This window comes from Phodopus roborovskii, unplaced genomic scaffold, assembly GCF_943737965.1.
Source record: "Phodopus roborovskii unplaced genomic scaffold, PHOROB, whole genome shotgun sequence".
Taxonomy (NCBI): Eukaryota; Metazoa; Chordata; class Mammalia; order Rodentia; family Cricetidae; genus Phodopus; species Phodopus roborovskii.
Genome location: NW_026126460.1, coordinates 26,962,099 through 26,977,884, shown reverse-complemented (window position 1 = coordinate 26,977,884; position 15,786 = coordinate 26,962,099). Strand labels below are relative to the sequence as shown.

At 40.8% G+C, this 15,786-nt stretch overlaps 1 protein-coding gene across 1 annotated transcript in view; it reads right to left on the bottom strand.

The window, feature by feature from the left end:
* The window catches only part of Rhbdd1 (rhomboid domain containing 1), a 106,016-nt gene extending 90,830 nt beyond the window's left edge, over positions 1-15,186 (bottom strand). The window contains exon 1 of the mRNA XM_051190570.1: positions 15,136-15,186. The gene's annotated coding sequence lies outside the window, so the exon portion shown is untranslated. The remainder of the gene's footprint in view (positions 1-15,135) is intronic.
* Between the last annotated feature and the right edge of the window lie 600 nt (positions 15,187-15,786).

Here is a 15,786-nt window from a genome sequence, read left to right as displayed (position 1 = left end):
AATACAGGTTATTATGGTTGTCCAAGTTGGAGCAGGATACTTCACCATCACTTATTCTCAGCCCTTTGAACAGTTATGGATTTCTGCATTAACCAATGCCTGCTGCAGTAAGATGTTTATCTAAGGAATATGTGCTAGATAATTTTATGTCAACTTGAAGCAAGGTACAGTCATCTGAGAGGAGGGAACCTCAATTTAAAAAACGCCTCCATAAGATCAAGCTGTAGGCAAGCCAGTGGGGCATTTCCCTAATTAGTGATTGATTGGGAAGGGCCCAGGTCATTGTGGGCTGGTGGTCCTAGACTTTTTAAGAAAGCAAACTGAGCAAGCCACGAGAAGCAACCCAGTACACAGCACCCGTCCATGGCCTCTGCATCACCTCCTGCCTCCAGGTTCCTATCCTGGCTTCCTTTGATGATGGACTATAATGTGGAAGTGTACAGCAAAGAAACCCTTTCCTCCCCAACTTGCTTTTGGTCAAGGTGTTTGTTTCGTCACAGCAATAGGAACTACAACTAAGACAGAAGGCTAAGAACAGTACTTTCAGGGTATGAACATGAATACTTGGAATGCAGTTAGACAACATGATTGTTCAGCAAAACAACAGTAGAAGATTCCCCTACTAGAGCCTATGGGAATGCTCTCCAATCAAGGGCTCCTGACCAGGTTTACCACACCAGGCATGAGTTCTCTCCTGTGGTGTGGACCAGAAGACCAGGTCAGCTTCATGATCATATCTATTTGCTGCACAGTTTTAACAACCTTCCCACCACATGATGTGCATTCCTCCACCTTTAAAACACTGTATCAAATTCACAGAAATAAACTGGAGTTACTTCAAGTGCACTGACAAATTGCCGCACCAGATCTATCTGACAAACAAAACACCACTTTAATTATGTGGTAATGTACATCAGACAGTGCTATATCAAGGCTGTGGCAAAAACATGAAGATTTCTTGAATATTGATGGGGAAATTAGCCATATTTACTTTTAATGAGAAATTAAAAATTAAACAGGTATGTAATAAGAAAAACTACACAGCTAGAATAAACAAAGAAACAGAATTCATAACTTGAAAAAACCAGCTTGCCTCAAGGGGAGCTGGTAGGAGTAGAAAGGGAAAAGAAACTAATTACAGGGACTTTCAATTCTACTTGCAAAGCAGAAAATATTTCACCATTATCATTTACCAAGGCCGTATTTATCTCAATTTTCAGATTTAAATGTTCAATAACAACTGAAATTGCAAGAATATATACCAACTATAAATTCTATTCCCAATTTGGTATGTGATACTAGCAAAATTAATTCCATAAGAGAAACAGACATGATAGAGTCTTAATGGGAGTAATTAAATGTCACACTGAAGTCTGGGATCTCTGTATTATTGTAAGAGCAACAAATTCCCTGAAATCATCTTACATTGTGTGGTTCCCTCTCCAAGAAACTGTTTATTGTTACATAGCTGAGAAAGATCAATGGCATGCCATTACTGCTTTGAGACCTTTGGTAAATTTCATTTAACAGGTTTACATAGTTTAATAAAAACTCTTTTTTAAAAAATCACAGGGGAAAGATGATTAACAACTATTAGCAGCCTACTATTGTTTAGGTTGAGAACTTTCTAAATATCCAACTTTTTAAACAGTTGAGTTTAGAATTTTTTAAATGGAGACATAGTTCACATACCATAATTATCATGCTCTTGAAGTGTATACTAAGGGGATTTTAGTTTACTCATAGATTGTGTAATCATAACCAGTATTTCAGAACTTTCTTGATGCCAAAAAGGAACCCCATGCCATTCAGCAGTCCCAATACTTGGCTTCCCCCAGATCTTGCTAATTATCCACCTAATTTCTGTCTATTGCCTATTCTGGACAGCTCATGTAAGGGAGATTATTCAATACAGAGCATTTTACTTATTTCCAAAGATATTACACCAATACTTTTTTGTTCAAGTAAGATTTCATTCTATAGATACACCATATCTTGTTTTTCTACTCATCAGCAGATGGGCTTGTCCACTGTTGACAGCCTGGCCCTATGACGCATAATTCTCCTAAGATTCTGGTGTTACTCTCTGTATGAACATGCTTTCCTTCCTAGGAGTAGAGTTATTGGGCCAAACAGCAACTCTGTCTTAACATTTTTTTCCAAATCCATGCACCATTGTATACTCACTCTATTATGCAAAACATCAGGTTCTATCATATTCTCAAGAACCTTTGCTTTTTATCTGTGTTTCTTATTCTAGCTTTGCTTGTATGAAGTGGTATGCACATATATCTCCATAGTGATATGATAAAATGCTAACTGTGCATTGCCGAGAATACAAAAGAACACATCCATGTTCACAACATAAACTTGTGCTCAATTTACCCCTTACCCCTGAGAAATCACCAAACAAGTTTAGATCCAGAGAACGCACCAAAAAGAAAGGTGAAATCACAAAGCAAGCACCTGGCTTAACTGCAAAACTTGGCACCACAATTCCCCTGGGATATGGTATTTTGAGAGGAAACTTGAATGCCCTTCAACAACATGGGAGAGTTTAGAGGAGCACACCAGCCTGTAAACAGCGCAAAATCCTTTCAAAAGAACACAGAACCAGTGCTTCTAATTAGTGCAAACCATGCAAAATGCTATGGAAAGAGAAAATGTTCATACTCAACATAAAAACATCTCTGCTTTTTTAATTGCAAGAGCCAGATAACAAAGTGATGTATAACAAATAGTACATTAACATATTCAAAGGACCATGAGAATGGCCAGAAAATACCAGTGAATCCTGCCCCTTGCTTGACTCAATGTCCCTGCTTTCTCTAGGACAGAATAAGCCAACCTGAAGCCCTCTTAGAAACCTTCAAGTCAAATTTAAGAAACTATTTTCTCTGTCTCTGAAGAGTCAATAGAAGAGAATGCTTCCACCCAGCATCATAACACAATTATTTTATTCTTTTAATAAAACTTATTGTTACAATTTTATTCTTGAAAAAGTATTTTCCTTAGGTCCTAGAAGATCTGAATTACGATGCAGCTATTCAAGATATTCTTGAAAATTAAAAGAGTTTAATATGCATTCACATTTAGTGAAAAGCATATTTTCTTAAAAAAAACTCATTACTTACAAACAAACTTCAGGTCTATTTTCAAATGAATGAATACATTTCAAAAAGCTCTGCTAAAAGTTTATAAAATGGCATACAAATTATGCTTTCCAAACTTAAAATTTAAATATTGAATATAATAGCAGATGGTATGGCTTCACATCATTACACCATGTTCAATTTACCAGAAAGCATCATCTACCTAAGTTGACTAGTAAATAGGGAGTCCTGGGGGAGACAGTGTGGAATCTTCGTCAGACGCCATAATCATCTGATGACAAGCTGCACACAAACAACAATTTTTCCTAGCCTTCTAAAACCTGTTAAGTGTCTTCCTGAACTGTACTAATGACAAAATCAAAGGGAATCAGGATTGGGCTCTGTGTCCTTACTTCCCATTTAAGGGAGAAATATAAAGAGATGAAAACAGTAAAATGAATAAAAACGGAATTCATGAATAAAACATGGACACTGGGATCAAATCATATTAAGAAGGTAATGGGAGTCTAGTCTTCACGAATACCATGGCACTCTCAATAATTACATCCCAGCATCTATTCGTGGAAATGCCCACAGCTTGGATTCTGTTCCAGAGAAATGAGGAATTAAGGGCACCATCTTCTTTTAAAAAGTCTGCAGAGTCCTCTAGTAAAAGGTTCTCCAAACTCAGAGCCTTTGTTACTGCAGCCACTCATCACGGAATGCCAGCTTGGAGACCGCCTCCTATCACTGGCTGCGTCTTCTGGTCTTAAGTGAGAAGACCTAGCTTTTAATACTCGTGGCTCCTCCTTCTTCTGACTCTTTCACAATCTTCATAAATAAAAAGATTCTTCACTCCTCAAAGTCGGAGTGTCTTTTATAATAGCTCAACTTAATAGCAATCATATGGAAGGCTTAAATAGGTAAAATGTAACTTGGAGGGATGATGATTTAATCCCAGACAAGTGAAAACCACTGATAATCATGTATTAATGTGGTGTCCCAACCCACAAACTGTGGTCTTCAGCACATTACATTCTCCCTAATCTACTTTTAAAAATGCCTGACTCAATTTGCTTAAAATGTAATTTCATCACACCACCTTGCCCCGTGAGGCACCAAAATCATGCAAAAATCATGAAGCATGTCATGGTTAACATGATGGACTCGGGGGTCAAAAGGCCCTGATTTAAATCCTGACTTAAATGCTTTAAGACAGTAAGATCTTGAGTAAATCCTTTTTTTTTTTTTTTTTTTAATGGTGTACTGAGACAGGGTTTCTAACAGCCTTGACTGTGCTTGAACCTGATTTATAAACCAGTCTGGCCTCAAACATCAAAGATCTGCCTGACTCTGCCTGAAAAATACAGGGATTAAAGGTATGCATCACCACACCTGGCTTGAGTAAATTCTTTGAAGCTGCACTAAATAACAAGACCCCCAATTCCAGAAACATAAGAACTCTACGTATCTGTTAATAACACAACTGTAGCGTCATTACTGACCCACTTAGGCTCAGTCTAGGAACTAAAATGTTATGAGAATCTATAACACACTTTTCAATAATGGCTGATAGTCACACAGTTTAAAAGTGGACACATGTAATTGGTTCCATTTAACTTGGTTCTTATAATCTTGTTTTATTTACCAGTTGGTCTGCCCAGCACTCAACCAGAAAACTGCCTGTGTTGGTACCCACCCTGAAGTTGTTTCAAGGTTATCCACAGGAACAGCACAGAGGGGTTTCTCTGTCAGTGACAGGCAAAGATGCTCAACTCCCTGGCCTCCACTTTCTCTGTCCAAGGTGCTTAATACACAAGGCCATCATCTCCATGATGAACAGTCAGGTGGGCCCTCTTCCCACCGGAGAGCACGGAAGTGAAGTATAGACATGATACAGCTTGCAGTGCCTGCTTCCAATTCCAAACCATGAATACCATCCCAGCAGTCCTGGTGGCTCTGGATACTCCAAGCCATTAACTTCTGGAACGATCAATCCCTTGAGCTGAAACATCAGGCTGCTTTGCAGTCCAGCATTTTGAAAACTCTGAGTCCGGATCTATTGTTTTAGATGATTGCAAAAGAGACACACATTTTTACTCTCCTATCTAGTTATTCTAAAAATGCTCATCAAAATTAAGTGAGACTGCAAGCCACTTCACACACATACACAGCACTAGTTAATCCCCAGTTGTGCATTCACTTCAAGGATAAGAATAACCTGGCCAACCCTCTGGTCACCATGAAGCAGAGCTTACTAGTACATATCATGTGGACAAGCTGGGGTTAACCTAAAATAACGTGTGGCTCAAGTGTCACTTCTTTAAATGAGACCATGGTCCAGTTTGCACAAAAGCTGGAAGTTGTAACTCTCAAGGTCCCTGGCTTACGTCCCTCCTAAGGACTCTTTGTACTGGTATACAGTACCACTCAGCCTCTGTGTTCCTTGTGCAAAATCTCAGCAGAGCCAGAGGTGGCTAACATTCACCTGATAAGTGGGTATCTGTCTTCTCCTGAGAGCTTCAGCCATCTGAGTTTAGTGCTATCCTTTGCCACAAGTTTGTGTCATGTGCCATCTAATACACGTGCTTTTTAGCAATGTGTCAATAATATGCAAACTTACTGATGTAGTAGAATACGGATAAGTCAAACTTCAATTCCAAAGACTACTTCAGGCTGTTTCCTTGCTTTATTTAGCCAAGCTTTAAAGGTGGGAGGGGAGTAGGTAAAAGGAGAAAATGGGTTTTAATGGAGGAGCCAGAGAGTTTGTGCTATCAGGCCTGAGAACGTGGATGTCTAAGGAAGAGGTGCAGAAACCGCAAATAGTTTTGTGGGTTTTGCTAAGACATATCTTTTGAAATAAATGGTGGTGGCACACGCCTTTTACCCCAGCACTCAAAGTCGAGGGGCAGAGACAGGCAGATCTCTGTGAGTTTGAGTCCAGGTCTATAGAGCAAGTTCCGGGACAATCAGGGCTGTGATATAGAGACACCCTGTCTCAGAAAAACAAACAAACAAACAAACAAACAAACAAACAAAAAACCAAAAAGAAGAAGAAGAAGAAAGAAAAAAGGAGTAAGCAAATGTGTTCAAACTTACCTGATACTTAGAAACCATTTGGACAGAATTCCACATAAGATGCATATGATGCATGCAGACAATTGCACCCAGCTGAGGCAAATGGTAGAGTGGACACACCCCTCAACATACACTGCTACCTCATTCACTTTTCTTCCCACCACTGGACAGTAAGTTACAAGTTGCAGTCCCAACAAGCACTTTCAGAAGCAAGGCCCAAGACTTTCTGAACAGAGCGCCATGTTTTCTGCCATATTCACATATGACTTATATTTAGTGCATGTAAACTACACTACCATTAAATGCAGTTGCTATCTTGTTCTCTTGCCGTCGTCTCTCCAAGCTCTTTGCATAACATCGTGATTTTTTTAGGAATGGCTATGCCCCACTCTGGCAGGGCTGATAGCACAAAGTTAGCATGGGGGGGGGAGAGTGGAGTACCTAATCCCTGGGAACAGCTCTTGGCAATGTCTAGTTTATGATTCTTACATTTCCATCTTTAACAGAACCCACCAAAGGTCAGGGTTCCCAGTACCCAATCACTCTTCAGTACTATTAGTTTACTTGGCCAAATTACAATATGGAATAAACACCCCACCTATCAAGTGTGTCCCTGTGTCCCTCCATCAAAACTTGCCTTAGCTTCCTCCACACAGACTTTAAAAAACAGATTCATTTTGATATTTGTTTACTGGGCCATATATTCCAAATGTGCCAAGGTTTCATGTCTTGATTACAGTTCTTCAAGGACACAGACATTTGTATTTGGTCAGATGCTTTTAGTGGGAGATGTAAGTATAATACCCTGTTTGGGATTATATGCTAGGCCAGCAATTTCAACAAAGACATAATGAAACAGTGAAAACAAGACCCTGAGATGAGATGCCCCGACAACACGTGCAACCCAGTGAACAAACTGCATTTACATTCATTGTGCATGTTTCCCTTCTTGACAGCACACAAGGTCAAACTGCTAACCGTCAGTTACAATAAGCTTCTAAAGCTCCTGGTCAATTACCTGCTTAATAACAAAAGACAGGGCTGTGACATCATTACGGTTATAATTAATTTACACAGATCAGCTTCCTGTTAATCAAATGCATCTTTAAAAGCATTTAATTATTTTTTTTTCCACCTAGAAAGCAACATTCAGCTTTGTTTGATGAGAAGCAATCTTGCTGAATTCCACATGAAAGGCTGTCAGGCTGCTGTGAGACATGAAGGACAAAAGGCTTCACAGGGCGCGCTGCTACACTACCGGAGCGGAGCGGCTGGCACAGGCAAGGGCAAACAGAAGCAGTGATGGATAACACAACACGTTTTAACAGTTTCACAACATAAAAGTTGTCAGTATGTGGGGGCGTCAACAGAGTGGCTTGTGGAAAAGGAACATACCGATCCTTTCTGACAAAAGTACACTTGAGGTCAGCAATATCAGTACACAGGGTAGAAGGCAGTGCAGTTGAGGGCAGGGTCCTTAGAAAGAGCTGCACAATACAGGGTCAGCAATATCAGTACACAGGGTAGAAGGCAGTGCAGTTGAGGGCAGGGTCCTTAGAAGAGCTGCACAATACAGGGTCAGCAATATCAGTACACAGGGTAGAAGGCAGTGCAGTTGAGGGCAGGGTCCTTAGAAGAGCTGCACAATACAGGGTCAGCAATATCAGTACACAGAGTAGAAGGCAGTGCAGTTGAGGGCAGGGTCCTTAGAAAGAGCTGCGCCATCCAACTAACCTTAAGACAAGTGCCAGTTTTCCTCCAGGATAACATGGGCTCATTTGCTTTTGTAAGGACCAACTGAGATTTTAAACACACACACCAAACAGCCACAAATTGGAAAGTGGTACTGGTTTCTGCACATAAAGAAATCAAAACGGATCTTAAGGGAAGAGGTTGGAAATACTTCTGAGTGTTTTTATAAGATGGTGCCTAGTATTTTCTAAGAATCCTATTCCAAATATATAAGATGTATTGTGTGACTCGATTCTATACATGCCTTTTAAACAGTACAGTATATGAAGGAATAGGGAAAGCGTGGTTGTTGTTTTTTTCTAGTATTATGCATGTGCATGACAGGATTGGGGGGGGGAGGGCATGTGCCACAGTATTCATGTGAACATTGGAAGACAACTTTATGAAGTTAGTTTACACTCCTCCTACCTGTACCTTGGTCCCTAGGATCGAACTCAGAACATCAGGCTTTCATGGCAAATACCTTTTGGCCCAGTAAATTACTTTTAATTAAAATAAACTGTATAATAAAATCTCAAGCCACTTTTTGCCAACATTGTCTAACTCTGTGAGATTTAATGACCCTTCATTTATGATTTATGGAGATTAAGAATAAAAAAAAAATCCCAAAATGTCAACTGACAAAATTTTTCTTTCCCCCTTCCTTTTAAAAGTGCTATTGGTTCCACACTAGTGATCAGACTATATTTACATATAAAAAGTGACCAAAAAGTTGAAGGTACTAGATTTTGCATATAATCCCCAATTTTGCTCCACAGCTCTAGGTGACTTCCAGCCAATTCCCCTTCTGCCCCGTCAACACTTATGACTCCCAGTATCAATCATAAGCCAGTCCCTCCTTGCTCATATCACAAGTTTTAGTGTAATGAGAGCTCATTAAAGTTTCCCGACTGACAGCCCTGTAGCTGGAGGACTTAAACCAGGGTACACATGGGGACCACAAAGCAAGCATACTATGATTACAATCTTCGGGATTTAAGGACTTCCAATCTCATCTCTGCTTTACATCAGCTCTCTTTGTCTATCCCAAGTCAGTGAGGAAGTGCTGCCTGCCACTGCTGCCCCTCATTTCATGTGTGCATGAACTGTTTCTGAATTATTTATGGAACTGAATCTACTCTGCACAAAAACTAGTCAAGTAGGGAAGGCAGTCATACTACAAAGGCAGGTGCATTCCCGCAAAGTACACAGGACATCTGCAAGTTATTTTATGATAGGGGGAGGCTGGGGACTTCTGTATGGCTAGCATAAATACCTCATTTTTCCTCTAGCAAGAATCTGTGACCCACCCCTACTTAGTGGGATCTTGGGAGAAAAAAGGGACTCTCAAAAGGTGAGGGTAAGCTAACTTGGAGGAACAGCTTTGTCCTGGAACTGGTGACTAGTTGATGGCATTGGGACTAATGCAGCAGTCATTTGAAGGATGGGGCTAAGATTATACAAACCCACAGAGCTCTCCTTTTCACTGACCTTTACTCAGGAATGGCTGTTTGGATTTTCTGTTCAACCTGGGCTCATCCACATAATTTCCAGTAAATTACTTTAACGAATTTATGTGGATCATATCAATTAGATAGGTGTTCTTCTTCTGTTTGCAATCAAAGACGTCTACACACAAAACTACACATTTACAAAAGTACTCACAAGCGTGAGTTTATTTCAAGAATTGCTGTCTCCTTTAGACTAACAAAGGCTCTAGCCCATAAGAGAACCAGAACATGAAGGTCACATGGGCTGTATCTCAACAATCTGTTGTGGGGCACAATGTTCCTAAAAAGATAAGGGAGCACAGGCCTAAGGGCATGAGCAAGAGCTACTTCTTCAGGAAGCCCTTGTCAATATTCATGTTCATTGTGCGATCTCAAAGGGAAAAACAGATGGTCTCTGTTGTGTTGCCTATGTATACCACATTGATTTTTTAAGTCATCACAGACACAGTTTTCTACTGCATCTCTGTACCTCTGTTCTTCATGGAAAGTAAGTCTAGACTACACACATAAATGAAGTGCCACTGGGTGAAAATGTCCTCCTAGAACTTCAGGCAAACATCTGTACTCATCCACTACAGACGATGAGAAACAGAACCCAACAGGGTTCAATCTCTTCAGTATCTCTTGGCCTCGGGGAAGGGCTCTGGGCACCTTCCAGAGAGTCACCCATTCCATGCTCACGTCACTCGATTCACACACATAAGCCCAGAGCAGGCATGGTATGTGTCTGAAAGCACATGAAGAACATGACTGTATCAGTCTATACTCCTCTGTTGGACAAACTGGTCCTTTGAGGAAGTCACAGCTTAGAAAGGCAACGCTACTGACAGCAGCATTAGCACATGATGAAGAAGTACTTCAAAACTGCACATACGTGTGCACCCACACAGAGAAAAGAGCAGAACAAGCTTTAAGGTTTTCTATGGCCCGGACACTAGGATAAGCATTGTCCTTACACCATGAGAAAGAAGATGAAATGACTCCCAAAACTCACCAAAACAGTAAAACCAACTCACAAAATTTAAAGGACTTTTCAGGATGGAAATTTAGAAGGCTAAGGCTCTTTATTAATACAAAATTAGCATGCCTTGACAGGAAGGAAAGCCTATTGGTTCCCATTTAAAGAATAGTGGGAAGAGACTATGTGGCAGTATGTTGTCTTTCTATAATGGCTCAAATTTTGAACCACAATTCATTCATTACAACACATAAAATTACAAAGTTGCTGAAAGGTGTCAAAGTTTCAGTGTTGCTCAAAATACTTTGTTCAATGGGGGAAAATTCCAGAATTATGAATAGTTACAACATGCACACACATTACATATTACTTGCAAGCCCGAAGTCACTATAATACATCTATAAATTTCATTCATTGCTAGCCTCATATTGTGGCTCTGGTTTAAAAAACATAAGTCATTTAGCACCCTGGTGAAACTGCTGATGGTGTAATATCCCTGAAGTTAAAGTCAGAAGGGGTCAAATATGGTGTGTAACCTTAGATACACCATGTCCTCATTCCTGCTAAACGTCTTGGGTCTTTATGTGCTGGATAAAGAAAATCCCTCTTCCTAAAGCCACGGAGAAGACAGATGAAACAGCATACCACATAAAAGCTTGTAGTACACCACTGACGTTGGGTTTTCATTTTCCCTTCCTGTCCATAAAGTAATGAGACTTTCTCCCCACGGAACTGGACTTTATTGCTTTGTAATTATGATGTGCATGTAACAATGTCCAAGAAACTAGATGGTAAATAACACCGACATGCAAGCCTGAATGCACACGCTGTCAGTTGGCTATCATCTAGATCCCAAAGGGCTTTTGCACACTATCTATTGCATCCCAGAAATATGACACATTTTCTTTTCTGAATACAGCCAGAATTAACCACCAGCTTTGAAATATCACCATCACGATGCTTCGAGGAGCAGCTGGTTGACTGAAAGTGACTCCCTTCCCCCACTCCCCAGCTGTCACCAGGAAACCCCTCTCAATGTGTGAAAAGGACAGTATTACTACTACCATTACTAATAACAAGCTAACAAATGGGTAGGTTTGAAAATTACTTTTATGGGGAGTCATTATTAAGAAAAACAAAAACAAAACTACTTTGCCGTATGAATGAAAACTAGATATTATCATACAACAAAAACACTGGCCTGTGTACACAAGTAATGCTGTATACTTCTTTTGCCTCATTGTGTCTCTTCCCCAGTCACTTATGATAAGAACAACACTTAAAATAGTAAGGAGCTCTTAATACTGATACAGCTGTCACATTGTAAGAGGGATTATTAGAAAGCTATGGGTTTGTTGGTGGTGGTTTTTCTGCATAGAATCCTAGTTGTGTAAAATATGGGTCATACTGAACACTGTATTTGTTTTGGATTTGTTGTTGCTGTTTTTAAATAATCACACATGCCTCTCTATATGAGAACTCAGACAGATGCTCGCCCTGGAGACAAATCTAGCAACTCTGCAGGACCTGTTTAAGGATTCTAAGCACCTGAATTCTTAGCGTCATAGTTTTAGGTACAGCTCACCCTCAGAGCTATGCCACTCATAGTGATTCATACACAATCCCAGAATCCAGTTCTCTAGACATGTTCTGGATCAGGAGCCTGTTTCCTCCAACATCACAAATCTTAGAGCCTTTGACACTTGAACTTTCTGTGTAAATTTCTGCTTAAGAGGCCCCAAGTTAAAACAAAATAAACAAAAAACTGAGAATCCCTGCTCATATGGAATGATGACTGCATTAAAGTACATTTAAAAAAAATCTTCAAAGTTTTAATGTGTATATAGATGTAAGTGTGTAGATTATTTGTTTTTATATTTTGGTCCTTACCCTTACATAGTACTCTACAAAGTAAACAAAAGTTTGGCCCACCATAAATGCCTCTAAGTAAGTTCCACAGATATACATTCATAGCTGTGTAAAAACACACAGAAAACATAGACTTTGTACTTTTTTTTTAAAAAGTAGCAGACCATCAGCAAATCCTACTATTATATATTAAAAAAAAAAGTATCAGACCAGTGTTCTAGGTAAAGCATACATATTGAAAAATAGCAATTATCTCATGGATAATAATTTTATGCATTTATTTGCACAGGTATCATCTTCTAAAACATAAATAGCATCATATGCCAGGGCTATCTGTATCCAAAGAAATCTGTTAAACGATAATGAATGATATTTTGATGTTAACTATTTCTAATCTTCTGGAAATGATAAAAACAATGTCTAGAAATCACTGATTATGAAACAACCAATGGTTTTCTACCAAACTAAGCTATAACTTTCTCCAAGTGTTTCCCCTCTCACAGAGTATCATGAAATCTTGACTCACTTCAGCATCTTCATCACTTCAAAAGAGCAGGGACCAGGTTATAAAATGACCTCGTGTGTAAAAGATGATTAGGAAATAAACAGGGCAGTCCAAATTGCACTGATAATCATTTCTTTCAACCTTTCAACAAGAGACACTGCCTACCACATAACACAGTAACAAATAATATCTAACACATCATCTCATCTAACTTAGGAGCCACAGATGTCGCTAAGACTTCCACTTTACAGGGAGAGAGATTCAAACTGGAAAGATGCTAATTTGTGCGGGGAGGGTGGGGGAGGCAGGATTCAAGCAGGGTTGGTCTGACTCAGAACTGCCCCTACACATCTTCATTTGGAGCCTTTGAAAAACAATTGTTTCCTGATGGGCAGCATCACTTTGGTGGTGAGTTAACTATCACTGATAGAAACTGGTCTCACAGGCAGCATATTTACATGCAAATGTACTCCCCATGGTTTCCCGAGTCTCAGCATGGCCTGAGTACTGCTGCTCTCCAGGCAAAGCCATGTGTTACACAGGCCATAGTTAGTCACTGGCACTTCTCAACACTAACAAGCCTAGGCTCTAGGGCAGCTGCTTCAAATCCTGAAGGATTCTTTGTTCCCCTAGGTGGACCCTTGGAGAGAGGAAAGTTCTTAGAAATACCACATGTAACAATTTGAAGAAAATGTTCAGGGTGAGACCATGTCTAACTTAACTGTGATCCTTCAAATAAGTGGACAACAATCCACAGCAAAGAACAACAGTCTTTGCTGTGACCACATATGAGGGCAAGAGATAAGGACAGGAACATCACCAGCTTTGGCTTTGGGGTGCTAGCCACTCCTCTATGCCTCTTTTCAACTCTGTTCTGACCTTTACCAAACTCTGGGCCATCCTTTGGTATAACTAAACAGAAAGAAGGCCAAATAAAGCTAAATTACCTTAGCACCATTACTATCAGTTCATTTTCCAAAACGCCACATTGTAAATAAGACTAGTATCAGTACCTACTGCTGTAACTTCCTGGTTTTGTTTTGATTTTTTGCATAAGGTCTCATTATGTATATATACCAGGCTGTACTCCAACTTGTGATTTCTCCTGCCTCCCCCTCCAGAGCACTGAATTACACGTGTGAGCCACCACATGAAGCTAAAAAGTTGTCCTGTGTCTACATTTTCACTATTCAGAAGGTGACTAGGATAAAAGTACCCTCTATGCAGCAGTCACAATATCCACAACTCAGACTTCTAGCTAACCCTACAATTTGCCCTTCCTCCACAACCTATAGGCTTTCTTCATCCAGGTCTAGTAACTTAGTAATGTCTGACTTTTGAGGAGCATAACATTAATGCTTTCACATGGAATTAATGTTTTCACATGGAATGCTTAGCACTATGAAGTCACAGTTAAGTGACTTCATCTTCAGACATCATCTGTGTCTCCACAGCAAGCACTTTTTATGGCTATGTTATTCTTTAAATATAGCACCCAGAATGGAATGGAACGGAAGGCTTGCTCAAAGGCTATGACACTAAAATCTGCATTGTCAATAACTTCCCAGAAGATGCTAATAATGGGACAACTCCGGGGCCAAAGCATGACTATTTTCTGCTCTTCCTGGAATGAGTCAGAACACTAGAAGAGCGGAAGCAGAATCAGTAACAGAAGCAGGAAGAAGGTAAAGGAGGTTAGGATTTTACAATAAAAAAATAGAGAGGGATGATAACTAGACACTCCACACATTTAAAAAAAAAAAAAAAAGTGGGAGTCACGAATCTAGTGAGACTTGAAAACAGACTGACAACTGAGTCTTAACTGTTCAATAACTAGATGTTAACAGCTTAAAAAAATAACTAATGCCTAGTTTGGGACAACAGAAAATCATACGATATGAGTTTTTTTGTGGGGCAGAAAAGAGATGGGTCCTTAGGGTGTATTTCTGTCCCCTATAAATTAGTACGGGTCTGCATATTGAGACGGAAGCAGCGGTCTCCCCAAACACCTGCCACTGCAAGCTTTGTGAGTGATGCAATTTCGCCTCAAACTTCCTGACATCAGAGGACTCTATCAAAAGCCCATCGGGAAGCCAGGGCTTCTATAAGCCCGGGAAAGTGATCGGGATGAGACTGAACCGTGCCGTTTACCCCAGGGCCCCAGCCTGAGGAGTGTGAAGACCCGCACCGGCCCAGCCGGATCAGACCTCCCGCCCGGTCCCAAAGCAGCGCTTCCGCCCGGCGGACCCTGGCCCCAAAGCAGCACTTCCGCCCGGACCGCGCCAGCCCTGATCTCAGCCCCGGCCCCTCCATCTGCGGTTCGGGAAAGCCACGACACACGCCGCACAAAAGCGACGCCACAAACTCAACCGAACAGATGCGGAAACTCACTCTCTCTAAGACCCGCCTGCGTCCTCACGTATTCCCGCGTACACGCGTCATCACGTTAGGACTCCGAATATCGAGGTTCCACATCCCGCACGGACACCGATTCCGGGAGCTCCACTTCCGGCAGCCGGGGGAAAGAAGCGCATGCTCAGTGCTGCGTTCGCCTTTTCTCAGGCTCCCTGGGCTGATACTTTGGGGTGATGCAGCTCAGCCCCTCAGTGTCCCTTCACGGCCAAAGTAACTAGTGACCACTTACCACGAGCACAGTGCAATAGCCCCGCCAATGGCCAGCTCCTCAAGGAAGTTGCTTCCTTGCCCAGTGCAGCCTGTGAAGTCATGGAGTCACTGCCTGCTCTATGAAGGACTCCAGGGAGCTGCTTATGTCCAGAAAGTAGGCCTGCGAAACAAGGCCATGGTGTACATTTCAGTTCCCAAGCTCAGATCCGAGGCTGCACTGCTTTGCCTTTTTCCTGCTTTAAAGGGTTGAGGTACATGGTATATGAGTCTTTAGTCAGATGATGCAGTTTTCTTTTCTGCTTCTAGTGTGGAACAGCATTCCTGGGCAGTGTAGGACAGCTTCAGCTAAAGACAATGCTTCATTAGTTTCATACAAGTAAACGGTCTTTGGCATTAATTTTTCTAGTAATTGGAGGA